Source organism: Mytilus californianus, unplaced genomic scaffold (assembly GCF_021869535.1).
Source record: "Mytilus californianus isolate M0D057914Y unplaced genomic scaffold, xbMytCali1.0.p SCAF_6, whole genome shotgun sequence".
Classification (NCBI taxonomy): domain Eukaryota; kingdom Metazoa; phylum Mollusca; class Bivalvia; order Mytilida; family Mytilidae; genus Mytilus; species Mytilus californianus.
Genome location: NW_026262712.1, coordinates 41,961,854 through 41,967,853, shown reverse-complemented (window position 1 = coordinate 41,967,853; position 6,000 = coordinate 41,961,854). Strand labels below are relative to the sequence as shown.

Below are 6,000 nucleotides of genomic sequence, written 5' to 3'. Positions count from 1 at the left end.
TCGTTGACTTTTTCTTTGGTTGTTTGCTTGTTTATTTGTGTTAGAAAAGTATGGCCGCTTCCACCTGCAAGTTTTTCGTTCATAATAGGCATCGAAAAGTGTAGAGTGAAACGTAGTAAAATTTAAACATATAAGAACACGACTAATATATTTCCAACGGTATCTCACATCTTTTCAAAAATGATCCTTAAAATGTAAAGCTTCACATATTTGTATGGTTATTTTTGTTGTCGATGAAGATTTTGTCTATTCATTGTGGTTGGACTGCAATGTTGAATGCTCCACGCCTCTTTTTCTATATTTGAATAATGAGTATCCTTTACAATTACATGTTTCTTTTTTCAGATTATTTGGTTTTATTGGACTTCTTGATTTTATTTTTGGATGAAAAACACTCAGAGTCACGAGACGGGTAAATTGTTATATAAGACCTATTGTAAGAGCCTGAAAACATAGTAGTTTCGCCGCCATTCTTTTTCAAATCATAATGGACGTTGGTTATAAAGAAGGTGATAAGTTCTGCAAAGCTACTTTAAATTCACTATGAAGCCATCAACATAAGAGAATCAACAAATTTGACCAAAACTTTATCAAGCATACAGTTTGATACTGTATCTTTTGTTATTGTTTTACTTGTACATATCTTCATATTTATTTACTATACCATTTAATGTTGGATGACGAATAAGGCCTTTATCATACTTGCCGTTAAAAGCTTGAAATACTGGATTGACATAATCTTTTGTGGGAGACCGTTCGTATGTTGACATATAAATGCCTTTTTGTTTTATGATCATAGTTAATGTATGTTTATACTTGTTTTACAATTCTTGTAAAAAACATACAATTAAGAATAATCTTTTAAAATGCCAACAGTATTTTCGTCTTTTAAATTTATAATTGTCTTTTATTTCTCTTTCTCGCATATAGCATGTCTAGTATATATATTCAATAAACCTCAAAACAAACATAAGAAGTTCGTTCCTGACCCTGCTCAAAGTTTCAAGTAATATCTGAATTATTTTTTGTTATTAAGATTATTTTTTGTAACGAAATATTTTTCCGGCGTAACATTTGTTCCGCCGGAACTTATTTCATAGGAAATATGTTCCACCGGAATTTATATTACAGAAAATTTATACCCGGAATATATGTTATAAGGAAATATGTTCCAGCACTGTAAAATTTGTTCCGGGACTAATTTTTTTACTAAATGTTAAATTAGTTCCGGGTGTTATAGGTTATTCCCCATTTCCATTCTCATTTTTATTTTAACATGATGCATTAACTGGATAGCAAGCAAAACGTTCTATAGTTGTACCTTACAAATTTAATACTCAACATTCAAGTCTTATAACAACACGACAACATTCAAAATAAGGTAAATCTTTTAGAAATTCAAATTAAGTCAGCATTTATATTGTACGTAGATAATATGATTAAATAACAAATGCACAACTATGATTAACAACTGCGATAAATATTTAAAACACACTTTTCATTTTTTGTCTCGCCCTGATGGAGTCAAAAAGCGAGACATAGGTATACTGTTTCCGGTGTCGGCGGCGGCAGCGGCGTCATCAACAATGTATTAGTTTGTGATTCGGTCTAGTTTATGATGAACCACAAGTGGTAGATCAATTACATTTGGTATGCAGTTGTATCAGCATTGGCACATCTCATTGCCATCGAGATTATTTGGCCCTTCCCCCCTCAGTCATGTTCTATTGACTTTGAAACTTTTGCTTATTTTACATGTACTAGTTTGTGATTATGTCAATTTATGGGGAACCACTAGTGGTAGGTCAATGATATTTGGTATGCAGTTGTATAAGCATTGGTATATCTCATTTCCATGGAGATTATTTGGCTCCCTTAGTCATGGTCTATTGACTTTGAGAATTTTGCTAAGTTAACATGTATTAGTTTGTGATTAGGTCAGTTCAAGGGGAACCATTTAGGGTAGGCAAATGTTAATTGGTCTTCAGTTGTATAAGCATTAGCACATCTCATTACCATGGATAATATTTGGCTCCGCCCCCTCAGTCATAGTCTATCGACTTAGAAACTTTTGCTTAGTTTAAATGTATTAGTTTGTGATTAGATCAGTTTAAGATGAACTGCTAATGTTTAGTCAACGATATTTGGTATGCAAATTTATCGGCATTTGCAAATATCGTTTCCATGGATATTATATAGCCTCACTCCCTCTTCATGGTTCATTGACTTTGAAACTTTTTAATAGTTTATAAGTTAATATTTGTGTTTTTGTTTGTTTGAAGGGAACGACTTATAATAAGTCAATGGTATTTGGTATGCAGTTGTATTAGCTTTGGCACATCTCATTTACATGGAGATTGTTTAGCCATGTACCTTAGTCACGGTTCATTGACTTTGAATATTTTCATAACTTATGAAACATGTTAAAGTATTGCTATTTTAATTTCAATATTTGCATAATCAAAATTACTAAAGGGCGAGACATATTTCTGTGATAACAGTTTACCTACAAATTCTTATATGAAGTAACATATGTTGAATTGCAATGTTCATAAATAAATGATTGATCTATAAAAAAGTTCTGACGGATTTTTCTTATTCTTCGCTTATCTGCCTCATTAAATAATTGTCATTTGGATAATTTTTATGGATAATGTAATTAAACATTTTGCTATACTCCAAAGAATCCATATTGGATGCTTACAACTTTTATTTATTACATTATCAATATAACACATGTTTTTATAATGTACTTGAATTATAACTTTAAACTTACTGATAACAATGCTCAGTATAAAAGATAACTTGTATAACCAGTGGAACATATTTCACAGACAAGGAACTTATTTCACCAGGTAAGGAACAAATCTCACAGACCCGGAACTTATTTCACTAGGTAAGGAACAAATTTCACAAACCCAGAACTTTTTTCACCAGGTAAATTTTGGAACTTGTTTTATAGAGATGGAACAAATCATATAGAAATTATCTGTGAAAAAAAGTTCTCCCAGAATATATTTCCTGTGATTCCACTGGAACTTGTTTCACAGGAACACATTTTGGCTCACATATTCACAACTATTCTATATATTATAGTTAGACTTGGGAGGATAAAAAACTTTAAAATAATGTAATGACATGTCCGTTGAAGAAGACCGTAGATTGAACTTTAGAAGTAAATTGTCACGTTTTGTTTGTTGCTTAATTGGGTTGCTGTCTAAATTAATTATGTATACTTCACATCTCCTTTAAAATCATTCATAGAAATTAAACATTGCTTAAAATATGTTAGCATACATGTACAATTGCTTTAATCGTCTGAGAGTAGTTTTTTGTTCTTCTTATATTCCCTTTTAGATATATTTTAAGTCTTCTGTTCTTCAACCTCTGCTATATCTTGCTTGGAAGAGCTAGCTAGGTAGATCTAGACAACATCCAACTCAGCCCAACGATCTTGGGGTTTGTGTGGGGGCACTTATTATGTAATGAGTGGAAGGGATGAGTCGCTGGGATAGTTCACTATTTGAAGCTTCATGATATTGCATGAGGTCGAGAAATTTAGGTGAAATATAAGACAAGATTGATGATTGAAACTGAAACTAATCAGATGTCGATTTTTTTTTTACAGATGCAATAAAAATCACCAGAGAGTGTGTATATATGTTTTTACTGCACTCGTTCTATTTGAGCTGTCAAAATGCGTTGACTGTATATTTCTATGTCATATACAGTCAATGACCCGATATCACTTTTCCGCATGAATATTTAAATAGTAGAGCCGGAACTTTTTTTAAATATACATGACGACCGCTTTCACATGTAGCGTGGAACGACTCAAACTTATTTCTTTAACAATTGTTGGAAAAACATAGTTCACTTGTTAATATTTTTTGTTTAAAACCTATAAATCATCATGTTTTATGCTTATTGCTGATATTTTAGTCCATACTCAAACGAATTCTTTCACCATCGATTGTTTTCAACAGGTAATGTACATTTCATTGTGTCGTATATTTCTCCGCCATATGTGAGGCCTTTTTAAAGGGGGATTTTTCCCAATATTTAAATCAATAAATAACAATAACACAATAAACAACAATTGAAAATGTTTTTTTTTCTAGATTGCAATATACAGACAATAATAGTGTATTGACTTGACATATCAACGATATAAGGATTCTACCCGAACCGGGGAAAAAGTTCGGCAGAGCCTCGCATTTCCCCGTTTCTAAGCCTCATTCTTATATCGTTGACATGTCAAGTGAGTACACTATTATTGATTATCTCTAAAATCACTTTGATTTCGTAAATGTTTTAGATATTTGTCAAATCTATTTACTAGTATCTCCCCATGAAATAGCGTAACAATGATAAGCCATGTGCAGGTATATACATGTATGTACTTATTGTAAAAAATATATGATAGCTAGGGTAACTACATGAATGTTCTTTTATCATTCAATATATATATATATATATATATATATATAAAGGGTGGGGTATTGGATGTCTCAGCTGCTCACCCCTGCCATAGAAAGGTCGAAGTGCCGCCCCTTGCCCCCTGAGATAAAAATTCTCGTGTAAATTAATATTAATCGAACAGAAATTATTTGATATCTCCGTTTTAAAATGTTTGCGTTGCCTTTAGATTATCTTACTAAGTATATATAAATATGACATAAGAAAAAAGTATTTTCCTAAAAGTTTTCTTATGTTTTCACGTATAAAATGTATGTTACTTGAAATAATCACTTGTGTGTTTACAAATCTTCAGGAGATTCGGCTATTTATAGATAAATAAACTCATCATAGATAAGTGTTACCAGGGGCGTGTTTTTTTGTTCTTCGGTAGTGAGCCAGAAGAGGTCCATTTCTAATTTTTTGCATTGGGAAGATCTTCTGTTCCTCTCCTATCTCTTCTTTTCAAATGGGTAGTTTAGACGGCAGAGACATATAACAAACATGGCGTCGTTTAGTCTAAATGACATTAATAAATTTATGAATTCAGATATAATAGAATGTGTGCTGTGTGATTAACGTTTTTATGGTATTGCAGCCTTAGGAGAACATCCATGTAGGGACGATAACCTGGATAAATATAAAAACTACATGAACAATCAAAGTAAGGGGACAGCTTTTTGATATTCTAGGGAGTGGGAGGGAGCAGGATAATTTTTTTTTTTCAGGATTTATTATACATTTTAATATGTCCCTAAGCATGCCATGCCTATTTTCAGCTCTCACTAGGTCTCCATATTCCTTTTCAAAATCCTCATGTCCCCCACCCCTACAAAAAAAGAAAATAGCAAATGTTTTTTCTCCTTATTCAACACGAGTTTAAAATGATTGGTAGTTTGTTGCTTAATTTTAACGCCCAGGGACAGATATTTCATGCATTTTCTGGAAAAACACGAGTCTAAAAGTCAGGTATATAATATAAAAATAAGGAGATATGGTATGATTTCCAATGAGAAAACTATCCATTGGAGTTCAAATTAAGGGGATATAAGGAATTATAGGTAACGTATGGCCTTCAACCATGACAAAACTCCATACCGTATAGTCAGCTATTAAAGGCCCCGACATTAAAAATGTAAAACAATTGAATCGAAAAAAAACTAACGGCCTTATTATATATAACAAAAACAATTTACAAATATCAAATATGAGGCAACACTGAGGGCAACACATAAACCAACGACAACCACTGAACTACATGCACCTGACTTGGCACAGGCACATTAAGATGGCAGGGTTAAACATGTTTATGATCGATCAATTCTTCCCTAAACTGGGACAGTGGTGTAACTGTACAACATAAAAACAAACTGTAAAAATCAGTTGCAATAGTAAAAAATCAAAAGATAAGAGACACAAAAAAAATAAAACCCAACTAACATTATGACAATAGACACAAAACACCGAAATAAGAGTATTTTTAGTTACTAAAAGTTTGTTCAAAGCCAATCACAACTAACAAATAAATCGTGTTCCCCAAAC

At 32.2% G+C, this 6,000-nt stretch overlaps 1 protein-coding gene across 1 annotated transcript in view; it reads left to right on the top strand.

Annotated features, from left to right (window-relative positions):
• The first annotated feature begins 2,827 nt into the window (after positions 1-2,827).
• LOC127704474 (glucose dehydrogenase [FAD, quinone]-like) overlaps positions 2,828-6,000 on the top strand; it is a 48,145-nt gene continuing 44,972 nt past the window's right edge. Inside the window, exon 1 of the mRNA XM_052208577.1 lies at positions 2,828-2,855. The gene's annotated coding sequence lies outside the window, so the exon portion shown is untranslated. The remainder of the gene's footprint in view (positions 2,856-6,000) is intronic.